Source organism: Lepisosteus platostomus, chromosome 9, assembly GCF_059453375.1.
Source record: "Lepisosteus platostomus isolate fLepPlt1 chromosome 9, fLepPlt1.hap1, whole genome shotgun sequence".
NCBI lineage: Eukaryota > Metazoa > Chordata > Actinopteri > Semionotiformes > Lepisosteidae > Lepisosteus > Lepisosteus platostomus.
In genome coordinates, this window is record NC_142619.1 from 54,260,853 (window position 1) to 54,277,795 (window position 16,943).

At 48.6% G+C, this 16,943-nt stretch overlaps 1 protein-coding gene and 1 long non-coding RNA gene across 6 annotated transcripts in view; one reads left to right on the forward strand and one right to left on the reverse strand.

The window, feature by feature from the left end:
- The window catches only part of plxnb2b (plexin b2b), a 113,656-nt gene that overhangs the window by 25,098 nt on the left and 71,615 nt on the right, over window positions 1-16,943 (forward strand). The gene's annotated exons all lie outside the window — the stretch shown is intronic.
- Window positions 6,536-12,764, reverse strand: LOC148655252 (uncharacterized). The gene is made up of 3 exons (XR_015941228.1): window positions 12,418-12,764; window positions 11,780-11,883; window positions 6,536-8,792 (listed from the first exon to the last, which is right to left on the reverse strand). It is a non-coding gene; the product is annotated as an uncharacterized LOC148655252 (long non-coding RNA).

The window sequence follows — 16,943 nt, forward strand, 5'->3', positions numbered from 1 at the left end:
AGATTTTTTTAAGCACCCATAATACCGTTAAGTCTGAGAAGAACTGTGCCAGAGAAGAGCTTTTCCCAGATGTGTGCTAGTCTGGATTAGCTGGGAAAAAACCACATTCTGATGCCGCTGTTCGGTCTGCGCTGAGGGTGCAGGAGGAGGAGGCTGGGACATTCCCCGGTGAGCCAACACAGGCGGCCTTTGCATGGTGCTCTCCCGTTCTCATTCCTGGAAGAGCGCAGGGGAATTTGGGCCCTGCTGGCCAGGGTTTTCCGGAACTAACTTCCTGGATGTCGAAAATGGGCGCTTAAAAAAATCAAAGGAGCGTATCGGACAGCACCTGTCCTTTGGTTGTGAATATCTGGGAAGAGGCGTGGCAGAAAAATGGGAAGATTTCAGCGTTTCTTTAGAACTCTGCGCGCACAGAGACTGTTAAATGGCGCTGCTCTGCGGGACTCTTAAATGCTGAGTTAACTCTCTGATATCGTATAAAGCCGTGCTTTACCCCTCCAAAGGAACATTAGCACTCCAAACGTGCGTCGTCTGTTCAGGTGCTTTCCAGTTCCTTGTCATTCAGACTCGCGGGCTCCGGTCGGAGGTCAGAGGTCAAGAGCCAGCGCTGGTCCCCGCTGAGGCCCCGGCGGAGGCAGGCTAACGTCAGGGGCCCGCGAGGCAGTCCAGCTCAGCAGGTCTTGACAGGCAGGCCACAGACGTGAGTGACAGGGTGTGTTCGTGCCAGAGCTGGCGGTGGGGGAGAGGGGGAGAGAGAGAGAGAGAGCTGCCTGGAGACCTGAAGACTGACTGGAGACGGCGCGTCAGTTCCTGCTTTGAAATGAATAAACCGAACTTCAAGGCTGTTGTTCTTTACATAAGAACGCGAGAGGCTACGGATGTTTGGTTGCGGGTCGCTAATTGAACAGAGGATCGCTGCTTAAATACCAGGCTTTAACAGTGTGGTGCAGCAGCTTGTTCCATACACCCACAATCCTTTGTGTAAAAACAGGAAAAAATAAACCACTACATTTTCTTTTTTTCGCATGTCGGGGGGGGGGGGCTTTCACCATTGTATTATCTGACTCTCATTTACTGCTCAGTTCCTCCCACCCCGGAACGGCCCTGGAACAGTGTCTCACTCCTGAATGAGATGAGTTATACCTGGAGCAAAGAATAGTGCCCTAGCCTGCAGGAGGTAGCTGCTTCACAAAATAAGTTAGTGTAGCGAGTGTAGCAAGCTAGTGTAGAAACAACAGCTCTTGTGGACAGTGTGTAAGAAATTGACAAATGCTGACTGAACTCCCACGCGGAGTGGTTGTTGTTGTTTCTAAAAATGCTTGAGCCTGGATTTGACTGTCAAAGCACAGCCCCCAGTGTTGGCCTGTGACCCTGGTGACTGCAGTTTGGGACTCAGCCTCATTTGTTAGTACTTCTCATTGCAGTACAGGGTAGCAGCCCCCATCCCCCACCTTCCTGTTTCTCACAGGGCAGCCCGTGGAAGACGCAGAGAACCATTAACGTCTCCCGGTTTATTTTTCATAGAACATCTGGAATCGGAGTCGTTCTCATTTGTCGCAGTAATGTTCCCACTTAAGCATTTGACAGATTTTTCTACCCCCTTCCCAAGCCCTCCTCGCTTTACAAAAAGAAGCTGTAGTAATAGGCCATTAAAAACACACACACTGTTTCTACTTCTACACTGGTTATGTGGCCCAGAGGGGGCCGAATGAACCCGCCCTTGCAGTAGAAGTATTTTAAGTGTTCGCTCCCGCTGAGGTGCCTTTTTCCCTGCCCCAGGGGGAACTGCCGATCGGCCCGAGCTTGAAAATGGAAAGCAGTCGCACCGGGCCCACATTCGCCCGCGCCCTCCCGCTGGGTTTGGGGGGAGTTGTGTGGGGGGCTCCTTGCAAGGCCTCGAGGTCCGTGGTGTCCCGGGACAGTGGGTAAGGAGGGTGCCCAGTCGCAGCGCGGGGGCATGGGTGCCAGACTCGGGCTCTGCCCTCTGAGCTCTTAGCACTGTGCAGGCGGCAGCCCGGCCTCGTATCTCTGCACGTGTAAGTCGGCTCTGTCCTTCAGAGTCCGGGCCGTCTCTGCAGGGAGAGTGCCGCCCTGCTGTATCAAACCGAGTGATGGATGGCACCAGGCTGCTTTTTCAATAGGAACCGCCGAAGGCGTCCGTCTGACCTCAGGCAGGTTGGAATAGTCAGTGATAAATTACTCCGTGCTGTGCGTGAACATGACATCATAACATAACACCACTTTATTGGCCCAATACAATTTCTTGCATTAGGAATTTGTCTTTTCACATACCCCAGCTTGCTCTCCACGAGACACACAGACAGGGAGAGAAGCTGGGGGTCAGAGCACTGGGTCTGCCATTGTACAGCGCCTCTGGAGCAGTTGGGGTTAAGGGCCTTGCTCAGGGGCCCAACGGAGTAGGATTCCTCTGCCGGCTGCAGGATTTGAACCGGCAACCTTCCAGCCCCAGGCGCAGATCCTGAGCCACAGAGCCCCCGCTTGCGTTACTCGATGCGTCTTCTTGAAATATCCCATATTCTTGTAAAATACTTCCCGGCTGATCCTTTCTTTTTGTGATGGGGTGGTTTGTCTCCCTCCGGCGCTGTGTGTATAGAACAAAAAAGCAGGACTTGTGGAAACGGCGTGATGGATGTGCCCTCTAGCCCCCCGCGAGTGTGATCCGCCATGTGGGGGGGGTCTGTATGACGCAGGGATCTTCGAGCTGCCCCAGCAACCACGCCTTGCTCGCCAGCGGTCCCACTCCGCTCGCTCAAAGGATCGTGGGCTGCAGCCTTGCTGCGATCCGACTTTTCCTCGGGACTTGACGGCCGGGGCCGAACTGGCCCCACAGCGCTGGAAACTGGAAACTGCGAAGTGGGGGCGCCGGGTCCCCAGGGGGGCGTGAGGAGTTCGAACTGCCTGCACAGGACAAGCTCGGGCTCGCAGGCTTCAGCGTGTGTGTGTGAGAGTGTGTGTGTGAGAGAGTGTGAGTGTGATTTGCCAACACAAAGGCAGCTCAGCTCCCTCAGGGGGGGCTATCCAAGAGCCCCCATCGCGATGATCACCTGCGCCATCCAGCCTGGACGCGTCTCTCCGGTTTCCCCAGGGGACAGGGCTACGCAGAGCAGAGGGTCAACCAGCCAGCCAGGGACCGTGTGTGCTCGGACCCAGGGCCTCTCCCAGTAAGTCGCTCTGCGCAGGAAGGACCCAGAGCCACTTCCTCTCCCCCCGCCAGCTGGAAGGTGCGCTCGGCGGGATGGCCACGCTCCGCTCCTCTTGGACGGTGGCCAGCATCGTCCACCAGCTCCGGCTTCAGGGCTGGGTTTTTTTTAAGCATTTTTCTTTGTGATTCTGCATATTCTCCTCTCTGACGTTGCCCGCACTGTGAAAGGAGGGTGGCAGTAATTAGCCGGCCTGCCTCGCTCTGCTCGCGGCCATTGTCCTCCTGTCAAGACCAGAGGGCCGAGCGTGTTTGAGGCCCCGCTGGCGGAGGGGGGGGTTGGAATTCACCAGCTTCACCTGGCAGGGCGAAGATCTCCTGCAGCACCTAGAAAGGCTCCTTCTTTTTCTTTTCTTTCCTTTCTTTCTTTCTTTCTTTCAGTGGGCTCTCTTCCTTCTTTCACGAATCCTGGCCCTGTGGATTTGAGGCTCATCGCTTGTCAGGCGGGGTCATCTCAGGGGATTTTTTTATGCCCCAAGAAAAATGTTCCTGCCTCTCCCGTTGGTACCTTCCCTGTGACGAATTTCGCTGGGCCTTCGCCGAACCCCTTTCTGGGACGCGAGGTCGGTCTCGGCGCCTTCCGTGCTGTAACGCCGCCTCTGAAAGGGGCGCCGATTGAAACGCACCCAGCAGCACTGCAAGCTGACTCAAAAGAGGAGACGGGCTTGGAGGAGACAACAGCAGGCTCAGACTGGGGGGGAACGAAAACTAGTTTGAGCCACGTCTCGCGGCTCATTCATCAGTACATATAATACTTTATTAATACTATATTAAAAATAGCTTTAATATTGCAGGGAGCGAGCATTTTCAGAATTTGTTTTTTTTCCTGGCTCTGCAGCTGATCCTTAAATCAGATTTAAATCCGTTCCAGCAAAGCCATTACGTTCTCTCCCGAGCGTGTCCCACCTCTCTCGTTCCCAACCTGGGAATATCGAAGCACAGCCTGTCGCGATGAGTCTGGATAAGGCTCTCCGGCACATTTTCTTATTTTGGTGGAGCACTCAGTGGGAAGCGGGAGACGATGAGATCTGCTCGTGATCCCAAGTGGATCGCCGGGAAAGCTTCCATGCAGCATCGGGTTAGCAGGAGTCAGCTCCCAGGAGCCTCTGGCCTCCAGTTCCCATCCCTGTTCCCCAGGACTTGCTGACTCCCATTTCAGCGCTGGCTCAGTGTGTTGTGTGTTTTTTTTTTAAAAGGCCTTTGAGAAAATTATTGTAGCCCAAAAGGGGGATAGGCTTCACTGCATCATTTTTTTTTACTCCTGTAAAATCGTGTTCCCACAAAGCCAACGGATGAAGATGAAAGAAAAACAAATAAAATGGAACACCTTCCTTTATGCTGTTTTGACAGCTTAGCCCAGAACAACAACAACAAAAAAAGTAGTTTATAGGGGCGGGAGGTGTCAGATTTCAGGTCAATTCTGACGCCATGCGTTTCCCTTTTAAGTAGCACCCCGATCTCAAGACGGTTTCATTCATCTCGAGTTATTAAGCGGCGCTCGGAGCAGGAGCGCGGCTCTTGATGTTTCTTTCAGCGGCGTCCCCAGGGCGATGTGGTAGCGACCCAGCTAGCGAATCGTCTCTGCAAACCCCCCCCCCCCCCCCCCCGAGTTTCCGAGAGCAGAAACAAAATCATTTCCTTTCGCGTACGCTTTCGGATTGTGTCTGGTTACCCTTCAAAAAAATGAAAAAATAATAGTAATGAAGAAAGGCTGTGGAACCGCGATGGCCGAGGGCGTATTTCTGTGCGTCTCAGTTCTGTATTGATTTTGCCCCGGAATTAATGAACCTTTTCTTTATTAAGTGTGAGGTTCCTCCCATTTAACCCCTATGAGAAACCCGCAGAAACTAATAATTTCTCTCGGAGAGTGGAAATAATGAGACTGTGTTATTACCACCACGGTGAATTATCAGGTTTCATTTCCTTATAAACAGAAAGGAAGTCTGACAGGACTCCCAGGATGGGATGGAGGGGGGCATTCTTGGCTTAAGTCCATTTTTGTTCTTGTTTTGTTCTGCTTATTTTCTTTTCCCTCCAGGACTGTATGTATTTAAATTATTTCAGACTTTACGGATCCTTAAACTAATAACACCCCCATCCCCTCAGCGCCCTCTGTTTATGGTATATCTCTCCTAATCATGGCATCGTAGGGTGTTGCAAACATGTTCTCAAGCGGAACCTGCGGAAGTGCGTTTAAAACAAAAAAGGACAGGAGGGGCTTCTTTACACAAAGAGTGGTGGGAGTGTGGAACAAGTAGGCAAGTGCTGATGCTGTTGAAGCTGATACCCTGGTGTCTTTTAAGAAACAACTGAATGAAGTCCTTGGGTCAGCTTGCTACTGAAAAGCCAGATGGTTTCCTCCCCAAGCTCCAGCTCTCCAAGAGCCGCGGTGTCAGTGTTCCAGTTCAGTTGAAATGTTTCACAAGAGAAAAGATGACAGTTTGCACCACTGTATCCGAACAGAAAACCTCGAACGGTGGAGGGGTGGGAGGCTTCCTGAACGCGAAATAAAACCCCTTCTGTGTCTATCCTATTTCCCTCGTTCCTGTCTGAAGAAAAGAACCGTGAAGCCTTCCAGCATCTCATTTGCCCCCCGTGTTCGTCCAAGCTGGTAATGCTGAATGTGTTTCAGCCTCCTGCGGCCGGGGCTGGAGGCCAGGCTGAGCTCAGTCCCGCTCCGCGTCGGGCCTCGAGTGAAGTAGCACCGACGACGCGGGCAGCCGGGCCCAGGAAATACTTCAGGAGTGTCATAACTCGTTTTTTTCTTTGTCCATTTGAGGTAAAAAGCTCACGTTGCCTTTTTTTTTGTAACACACTGCTTCTTCGCTGGTAACGTGAGTCAGGGGCCACACCAAAAGATAATTGCTGTAACGCTGACGCGCCCGAGAATGAATCTTTTAAAAACGGCGAAGCCAGCCAGGAAATGTCAAACATTTAATATGACGCTCTTTAAAAAAGGAGACGCTTATCGGATGAGGAGTAGTTCGTGCAGTTAACGAAACCCCCTTTTTTCCACTGCACTTAGATTTTGTCTAACCTTTCTCAAGCCAGAATCGCGATGAGGCACTATTTTGTGCAGCGCAACTTTGCGCAGGATCTCACCGTAACACGCCCCCCCCCCCCCAGAAAAAGACCAAACGTGCATAAATCGTCTCCCGGTATTGATTGAGACGGTAGGAGAGGGGTTTCACCTGGGTCCTGTGCTCTCCGCACCACGCAGCACAACGGCAGACCGGGCTGAAAAAAAAAATGGTCGACCTTTGTCACCGTAAGAACAGCGCGTTCTTAAGAAAAATAAATGCCCAGTGCGCCAGAAACATTCAGCTGCCTTTAATGTCAAATATTCCAACAAAATTACAAAAAAAAAAACCAGACCCGAATGTGCTGCATTCCTGCAGATAGTCACATCCTTCGCGAGTCTTGGATGGGAGCTTGGCAGCGCAGCACGATGGAAACCATCTGCAGAAACGAAGGATTACACTCTCCAGAGAAGTGATGGGATCCTGTTAATGGATGGAAATTTGCATGCACTGCAAAGCCCCTTACAACGCCAGTGACTTGAACATACTTCGGGTCATGAGAGCGCGATACTTGCTTCGGATTCGGACTAGACGTGTGAACCGCGCCACGCCGGGTTAGTGTCCGCTCCGCAGTTAGTAGTGTGCAGGGGCAGCCGAGCGCCTCGGGGGGGCGCTCTCGGGTTCTTGCCTTTCAGCAGCTGGTCAAGAGCAGGGCTACTCAGAAACGGCTTTTAATGGTTTAAAGGTTTGATCTTTATGTTGAGGATTCTGTAGATTTCTGCATGAAGGCTCCCCCCCCCCCCGCAAAGGGCCCTGCAGAAATAGTTTATTTCTCACAGCTGTGGCGTGTTTTTAGAGCTCCAGTAATACAAATATCGTATTATCATTAAGCGTAGAGGAAACATTTCAGTCACAGCTTGTTAATCAGCTGGGGTCTCCTGGCTCAGACAGGGGGCTGTAAGTAAACCGTTTCGATAGCGTTTGTGCCCGTTAAGCCTCAGTAAATTGGCCACGTTACTTCAGTGCGGACGCACCGAGACACTTGAATCGGAACTCTTTCCACTGGTAGGGCACTGTAGACAGGGTCTTGTCCAGCGCGATCTGCAGTATATTCTAATGACTTCTCACAGGTAACATAATTATGACAATACTGATCACTATGAACGTTTCTGTGGGGAAAAACAAACCTCACCAATGCATACAAAATGTTTTAGCTCTCAGCTGGTGTGATGTCATGGTATGCGCAGAGAGGCCTGGCCTTGAATGTCTTTTCACCTGGGATCGGATTCTTCCTCTGAGGCTCCCTGGCCTTTGTCTGGCTCCAGCGGTAGGAGCATGGAGCGTCAGGCCTGTCGACAGAATTTGCTGGCAGCGGCGCGACACCCAGCCTTCTGAGTCATTCTGGAACATCTGCGTGCTCCACGTAACGCGCAGAGACTCTCGGACAACGCAGACCTCCAGGGAGAGGCGGCTGCGCTAGGAGATGGGGTTTCAGTGCTGCGGTTTTCTTCCTGGGCCCAGACAGCACCCGGGATAACTTTTCCTGCTGGCTTCTACCTTTCCTGACTTTGCATGTGGCCTCGTGCTGCGAAGGCGATGAAGTGATTTTCTCAGGCACTCTGTCCTGATTTCAAAACGGCTGCTAGCTGTTCTGAGCTTTTGACTGTTTTTTTTTAAGACCTTACAGTGTTGCTAGAAAGCCTGTGAACCCTTTAGAGTTTTCTGCATGAATCTGGCCTAAAATGCGATCAGATCTTCATCTGAGTCATAAAAAGAGAGAAAGAGAACCCCATGAAACGAATAACACAAAAAGATATACTTTCATTCATTTATTGATAAAAAAAGATCCAACATTAAATGTCTTTGCTGGAAAAAAGTATGGGAACCTCTAGGATTATCAGTTCAGCTAAGGGGATGATTAGAGTCAGGAGTGTCAATCAATGGGAGGACAAGCAGGTGTGCGTTTGGGTGGCCCTGCCCTATTTAGAAACATAACCCTTTCTAGCACCACTGTATTCCTAAACCTCTGGAATGTCTCTTGGATACAAGCTCACTCCACCGAAGGGCTCAAGGAGAGGGGCTCTGTTCTGGGTTACCATGACCTCGGAGTGTGAAATCCCCTGCATGAATTCACTGAAACCGCCCCGAGATGTCTCGTGTTGAGTATGAAAAAGCTGATTACCCAGCTGGTATTATTGCCAGACCTAAAGGCCTTTAAGGATTATCTGTTAAACTTCAGTGGGGTGTAATGTCGTGTAGGGGAGGAATTCTGTACCAGGCTGTTCAGGGATTTCTTGGGGAATGTTTTTCCTTAAATTCCCTCTGGAATTAGGCCTCATGTTCTTTGAATTCACTCTTCAATCATTTGCAGCGCTTGTTTTCCCCTTTAACTGTGCTCCTGGACAGCTAGGGCCCTCTGTAACGTGAAGCAGACTTGCCAGGAATCTGAAGAATCCTGAGCAGAACCAGATGTTAACCTCTACCCGGCTTGATCGACTTCTGTTGCCATTGGTAACCAGTGTGGAACCAATTCCAGAGCTCGTCCTAAAAGACTGGGAAAGAGATTTGAGATATGGCAAAAAAAACCCACACTGATATTATCGGAGTTTCTTGCCTTCCCTGTTAGGTTAGTGTAAAGCTTCAGCTGAAAATTCAATATTGCTCCCAGCGAAAGCGACCGATTGGAGGGTGTCACAGACTCCAGCAGGGCCTTTGCTGTGAAGCTGCAGATCGGCTCATAGACGCTAGCTAGCCCACACATAAAGTCTGTGGATTTCTAGACTTTTATTTCCTTTATGAGAGCAGTAAAGGTACCCAAAGTAATTGTGTGTTTAAAAGCAGTATGTCTCCTAGCCTTTCATGCTGGACAGTTATTCGATTAACCATTTTATGTGCTCATGACTTGAAATGAGGTTAGAGCTGAAATGGGTGTGCACTCTCAGAAAATGACTGAGACGTGGGTTTACATTCACTTAATCATGCACGTTCCCTTATCTGATTTTCTACAAACGGGGGGTTTCGTGGCAGTGGTGGGGGACGGTGCTGTTGGGTCGCGCGGCCATCTAATTAAGGCAGGAAGTGGCTGCAGGAGATGCTGCTCTGAAAGCCCTCTGGAGTTGTGCTATTCACCCTCCAAAAATAAAAGACAAGGCCCCTGACCTTCCTGTTCCCCGGGGCCACAAGCGCCGAGAGAAGAGGATCGCGGAGCACTGGCAATGCTGGGCTGAAAATCGAATGGCCGAGTTCATTTCTCTGCAAACATTAAGTAAAACTGAAGTGTGAAAAACATCTCTGAACTGCCAAGCAGTCCTGCCTTTTTTTTTTTTCATTGAAGGCTTTTCGAGTGGCGCTCTTTAAGAATTAAAAGTGGATCGCCACTCTAAGTAACTGAAGAAACTAACAATCGGGTAACGCCTCTGTTATCTAATCTGATCAGATCAGTTGTGGACAATGAAGTGCCGGAGCCTGACCTAGACATGTAGAAAACCGATCGTGCCATTATTCCTCACACAGTGCCTTATGAAACCATGTGAGCAGAACTGGGAAGAGATATTACAGCTGATATGACCAAAATTGTATGTGATATTCCAAACAAGGTCTTATTAGTGCATGGTACAATTTTGACATAATATACCTTGATTTAAATTCTAAACCTCTAAATCTTAGCATTTTGTTTGCTATTTTCTCCACACATTCTCCAGACAATAATTCATTATAAACACCTAAGTCTTTATAATTAGCTTCTTCAAACTCAGTTACCTGTCTTGATGTATAGTTTGTATAGGTTGCCTGTATGCAACACTCTGGCTTTGTCTACATTTAAACGTCCAGTGTCAGATGTCTTTATTTTGTATCTCCTTTGCAGCTTACGCAGTGCAAACCTCTCATTTCATTGACTGTTGACTAGTTTACAAACTATCAGAAACCAGATTATCGATGTGAATTAGGAAAACCAGTGGTCCTAGTACAGATCCCTGTGGTACTCCTCTAATTACATCATCCCAATTTATTATCCATCAATCAGTTCTTAAACCTTACAGATTTCCTCGAATTATTACTCTTGCAATTTGAGACTTTAATCTTTGATTAAGTTTTAGTAAAAGCCTTTTGAATATATAAATACACTATATCATATGATCTGTTTATATCAATTATTGTTGGTACTTGTTCAAGTAACTTTTACTTGACCTTTTCTAACTCTGTATTGACTCTCTTTCATAATCATGTTTGCATGCATCCTCTAGTTTATCATGTTCATAAACGTATATCGGGCAGCACAGTGGAATAGTGGTTAGCATTGGCCAGGGGCTGTCTGTGTGGAGTTTGTATGTTCTTAACGCGTTTGTGTAGATTTCCTCCAGGTGCGCTGGTTTCCTCCCACAGTCCAAAGACATGCTGGTAGGCTAATTAGCTTCTGGGAATTTTGGTCCTGTTGTCGTGTGTGTCTGCGTATGCCCTGTGATGGACTGCTGTCATGTCCAGGGCGTGTGAGTGTGTGTGTGTCCGTGTGTGCCCTGTGATGGACTGCTGTCATGTCCAGGGCGTGTGAGTGTGTGTGTGTATGTGTGTGCCCTGTGATGGATAAAACTTTTAAAAAAATGGATAAATGGTTAAATCTTATATAACAGAGGTGCGAATTATTACTCAAATTATTATTAGCTTGGTTTTGACAACTTTATAGTTGATGGGTGCCAACATCCACTACAATTCTCTAGTCAATTGGTGCAGAAATAACATCTCTTCTTGCGTCTAATGTGGTCTTTTCTATACAAATAATATTTGATATCAAACTTGGCTTCCATAGCATAAAGCACACTATTGATTTCTTTGTTGGTGAACACTGGGGTGAAATATGTTCATGATTAACCCAAGCATTCACTGTTCTTGTAAGAAATAGTTCTTGGAAGCCTTTTTGCAATTGGCAACAGCTGTTTACTGGGACAGTTGTGAAATGATGATACAGGGATACTGAGTATTCCTGAGACACTTGCCTGCGCAGTTTACAGGGAGATTCTCCAGCGCACGGATAAGGGTTTGTACTTTAAAACCACGGAGTTGTACAAAGTTAATTATTTTTATTCTAAGGGGGTGTTTATCTTTAATTGCTATTCTGCTCCTCATTTCTCACGGTTATCTTTGTTAAAGGTGTGTGAAATGAGCTTGCCGTGTTTTTCAGAATTCAAACTTTTTTGTGTGTGCAAAAGCCGCAAATTTCTCTAGAATGCTGAAATTACAAATCAGACTCTCGCTCCGAGGAGTTGAGTCAGACAAAATTAAGCATAATTTCTGAGCTCTCTCTAAGGGCTTATTTTTCCCAAGTGTTTTTCCACGCTGTTCCATGTGCGTTGCATGTGGATGAGAGAGCTGTTTTCTTGGGAAGCGTTTGGGAAGATTTCTTGGGAAGCGTTTGGATAAGTGTTCAACAAGTGCCGAGATGGTGTGCTTTTTAAAACCAGAGGTGACACAGAGCAAAGGTGGAGAGGAGATCTGATCGGAGGACAGCTCAGAGAGGCCCTCTGCACCCTGGCGTTTCTCTTACTGATCAGCCAAGCGATCCTGCGGTCCCGTCGAGGCCGGTTTGGAAGATCCCAATACTTCCGCCTCCGCAGCGTGGCTTGCTAATCTGTTCCCTTGGTGATATTTCTGCATGAAAATGAAGTATTTTCTAGTATCAGTGTGCGACTTTTAACTGCGTTCACAATTACGTCCTCATATGCTGCTTGCCGAGCTTAATTTGAAATGATTTGACGGCAGTCTGGGTCAGACTCAAGTGTGCTGGAATCGTTCCAGAGGAGAGCCACCGGGCCGTCTGGGGCTGAAGAGGCTGTCCGACACAGGCAGGACATAGGGTCCAGCTTGAATGGACAAGACTGCAATTAGGGGTCCTGATGCAGGTATTCAAAATCTTCAGAAGCACTGACAGTCACCCCAGAGAACCTCTTCAGGATCAACAGTTGGAACGCAAACCAGAGAAGGCCAGTGGACACCCTCTTCAGGAGTCGTAGGAGCATGGACCAAGCTACCCTGTGGGCTAAATGGGCAGAGTAGCTTCTGGTCTGTAGGTCTCCACTCAGCCTGGTTTGACAGGGTTGTGGTTTCACTAGGCAGAACGATCCGCGCTCGGAGCCCCCATGGAAATCCGTCCTCAGACCTGCAGTCTGAGCTCTCTTCTGTTACCTGCGAGGAAGAATGACGGCGGCTCTCCAGTAACCATTAAAAGTGCACCTCTTCCTTTTTCTCGCACTGTCGCGTCGGTAATGAGCACTGAAGCTCCCTTCGCCTAAGCTGTTAGCTTAATGAGCAGCAGAGAGACTTCTGAAAGTGAGCCTTCCCTGTGAAGAAAAACAAAGCGCGTTAATTAGCCGGGGAGCGGAGCCGGAGCCGCGCAATCAGCCACCGCTCGCTCGCTCTCCCCCTCTCTTCTCGCGGTTATCTCGGGAGAGAAATCGCAAGCCGCGCTGTTTGTCGGCGCGGCGGAGGGCGGCCGTGCCAGCTGTCGAGGCCCTGGCTCGCCGCCAGCCGCGGCGCCGCCCCGGCGGTCGGTCACACTGCGCTGGCGCGGATGGCGGAGGCCGGACACCTCCGACGACGCATCAAGGTCAGGGGGGGAGAGAGAGAGAGCACAGGCCCGCAATCTGTCCGGATAGTGAGCATTTACAGAGTGGGGAATGTCAAGTTAAGATAGGTAGGCACCTGTACATGCAAGTCCAGCAGGTTTCTTTAAACAGTAAAATATTGAGCAGAAGAAAGAGGGACTTTGAAATAAATGCTTGGGTTTGCTGCACAAAATAGGAATTCATTGGCAGTGCCTGCAAAGGTTTATAGTGCTAAACTGCTATTGGAAAAAAATTGTATTTACTAAAGTTGGACTGTGGATAAAGGAGACTTTTTTTTTATTTTTAAAGTATCTAACACTTTCTGCACGCCTAGATTTCTTTATCTGAAACGCGGTGCCCAGAGTGATGAACGACGAACCTGAAAATAGACCCGTCACGTGTGAGGCATTGTGGAGCGGCTGTTCTTTGCCAGTGGGGTGTTGGACATGAAGCCCGATCCCTGTCAGTCACAGGACCGCTGGCTTTTTCAGCCTTGTCGCTTTGTCGCACCGAGGATGTACGGAAACTCTCATGTGGACGTCCTGATTAGAAAACCCCGGCAGTGGGGTGCGATTTACATTTTCATGACGAGGGGTACAGAATCAGGTGCTTTCAAAATGATCAGCTGAGAATTAGATGCTTTCAGTCCATATAAACAAATGAATCATGCTAAGCACTACTGGAAAACCACACTCCAGATTTCATGAGCCGATGGTTATAAATGTGGTAATTAAATGGAACTTGCGGCCTATTTTGCAGGCATTAACATTCTGAATTTTCCTTGAGGGACATCATCTAGGACACAAAAACCACCAAAGTTCTCCCCAAAAGCACACCTTTCGTATTGCAAAGAACAAAGAAAAGCTTTCTCGTGTCTCAGTGCTGTGCCGGAATTAAAACTGGGATCAAGTACAGTGTGCGCAGCTGCAGTCGTTCTCCCACTGTCTCAGGACTTCCAAACTGGATCACGGTGAGGACTCTGTGCTGACCTCATGGAAAAAACGATGTCTCATTCCCACCATTATTATTGACCTGTACAAACGAGAGTGGGACAACCTGCTGTTGTCACAAGCTGTACTGTTATTGCAGTTTTCCTTCTAGACAGCACAGCCTGTTTTAGTAACAAATAGCCTCCTTTTTTCAACCCTGGACTGCACCCCAGTCGCAGCCGAGAGAAAATGAGCCTGGAACGCAGACTGCAAGGTTATTGAACAGGAAACGTGCAGTAATCCCCTGGACGGACGCAGCCTTGAACTTGCTGGAATTCCAACTGTTTATGCTTCTTGATACACATCCGCGTGTCATTTTGATGTAGCCTTTGCCATACAGCATGTATACAGAGCTTGCCTGTGTAGTGCATTCAAGTTTAAGCACTAAAGTGAGTTCCATGGTTAGGGGACAGTGAAATCATCCAAATTAAATAAGACTTAATGGTTTTTCTATTTTTTCTTCCTCCTTTTTCAGATTTCCGATTGGCATGTGTTTGCCATTAAAGAAAGTCAGTAGAATGAGCATTTTTTTAAATTGATAAATTGACATTTTGGGTTTTAATTGCTCTCAGCTATTGGGGAAATGCATCCCGTATCTGATCCGGTGAATCTGTGGGAGTGGTGCGGTCCGTCGGAGCTCTTGCAGTGGTGCAGGGCATGCTGGGATGTGCCGTAAGGTTGGCGTCTGCAGCTGTAACCAAATTCACATGGTTGTGCATTTGTGTACAGAGCCTGAGCTGAAGACACAGGCTGACAGTGGGCACAGTGAAATGTAAAATGTGAGCAAGGTCTTCCTAAACGTAAGGAAACTTGTTTTGTTTTTTTAGTTTCATGTGGAAATTCAATCTTTGAAAGACCAGTAAAAGATTACTTCCATATGAACTAAGACCTTTTAAATGGCATCCTCTTTATTTTTACTTACTAGCCCGTTTTGACTCCGGTTACAGGGGCCAAAAGTCTTTTTCTCTGTTGCAAGAACATGTTGCAGAGGCCTGGTCTTGTCAGTGTGATTTTTGTAAGTTTAGAATTCACTTGAACCGTGTGATCCATTTAATTTCATTTCCACAGAGTGGGATTTTGCAGAATGCAAAATCAGATTGTTTGGGCTGCAGACATTCTGAAGCGTTTTTTGTTTTGGCAGAATTGCAACTCCTGACACTTGTGTTATTAAGACTGAGTTTTGGGGTTCCCTCTCACTACGTTGGGTCACAGAATCTCATGATGTGGCCTTCCCTAGTTCAGAGGGTTTTGTTTGGGTGTGATTTTGTCTGCCCCCATTAGGTTTTAAGTTGTTGTTGTTATATGATTGGAATGAATTATAAAGTAAAATCTTTTAACAATTGGGGAAGATTTAGAGCTTAGGGAGATCTAAATGAAACAACCAAGCCATCGGGTCTGGTCGTTAGCTGTTTAAAGACTGCGTTTACAGAGAATAACGTTTTTCTTTCTTTTATTTTTGAGAACAGATAATACCATTCTAAATACAGGTGACATCACACAACAATCCTTTCGTAATACAGATTCACCAGTTTTCATTTTCACGTTTTCAAGCATGAGAATTGAGTCTATTCATATCTGTTCCCTCCATATTATACAATTATTCTACTTCTCACCAGGAAAGGAAGAGGTAATGTTTTCCAGGAGTCTTGATCTGCTCAGAATCCAGTGAAGTGTCCGATTATTAAGTGCAGAGAGTGAAAGGGCTTATTATCGTCTTTACAAATAAAAATCTTTGCCAGGTTGTTTGGTGGAGAATCTAAGACAAACGGGGTCCCGTGTTTCTCAAAGGAATCACCCTCTGCAGAGAGGAGGGAGCAAGACGTTTGTGGTGCGAAATGCACATTATAAAGGGCCTTCTCACTGGCTGCTTGGCCATGAAGGAGGACGTAGTTAGATTTCTCATTAACTTTGTCTGCAGGAAGGGACATTAGCTGTATCCTGTGTTTTTGGACTGGCACAGAAACGTTCCGTTTGCCTGTCCACGCCTGAAATGCTCGTCTTCTGCGGTTCGCTGCTTCACGGAAGGTAAGGTCTGAAACGTTTGCCAACAAGATCCTCCGAACCGCGGGTGTGAACCGTCTGCGGAGCTGGCCGGGGCTCGAAATCCCCTCTCCCCAGATCTTTCCAGGCGTGCTCCCCTTGTGCTGCGCTCCTGGGAATTGCCGAAGGAAGCTTTCAGGAACCTCTGCTGGTGCTCTGGGGCCAAAAAAAAAAAAAAAAAAAAAGGCCATTTGTGTTCAGAACTTTTCCATTTTGCTGCGCCTTTGCGAGCGCTTCCTTTTTTTTGTCAGCACCTAAATTAATTTCGGCAAGGTGTCGTTTCGCATTAAAGCATGGCGGGGCCTGTGAGCGCGGCGGGAAAGCAGTCTCCGCTGTTGCCATGGGAGCACGGCTTATTGTAGATTTGGGTACCAGCTACTGTTCTGGTGCCAAAGCGGCTGCCCACTTATTTCCTGTGTGCGGGGAAAAAGCTTGGGAACGGCAATGGCTTTGGAATTTTGTCTACAGGCTTTTTATGTAACATTCTGCAGGATTGTTTTGATATAAGGGCTTAAAAAAAACTGGTTCCCATATGTTAGTTATTTGACTCCTTTCATTGGAGTTTGTTTCTGGTGGCTTTTTTCTCGCCACCCCCACCAGTCTCTCTCTCTCGCGCTCTCTCTCTCTCTCTCCCTCTCCCCCTCTGAAGCAAAACATCCTCCACTGTCCAACTCCTCCCCCGCGCAGCCGTCCGGATGCCAAAACGGGTGCCCCCTTACCAGCGAGCCGCGAGCGTTTCTGGGACTCTCGTGCGCCGACCTTTATCGACGCGCTCCCCAGCCCGCCGAGCGCCGCGCGCTGCCACCGCGGCAACCGACGACCGCCACGCGGTTTGTAAACAACGAGCCGCGCATTTCCCCCCCCATAATCGGGCTTCCGTGCGGCACCTGTGAAAACAGATGTCCAGTCCGAACGTCCCGCTGTTCCCTTTACAAAGAGCCGGCTGTCGACTCCCCCCCCCGTCCGCAGGCGTGGGCCTGTCCAAGGAAGATGTCCCGCCCCCGGCCGCTGGGGCTGCGGGGGAGGCCGCTGGAGGCGTCGGCGACGCGGTGAGGCGCTGTCTGGCTCCGGCACGTTC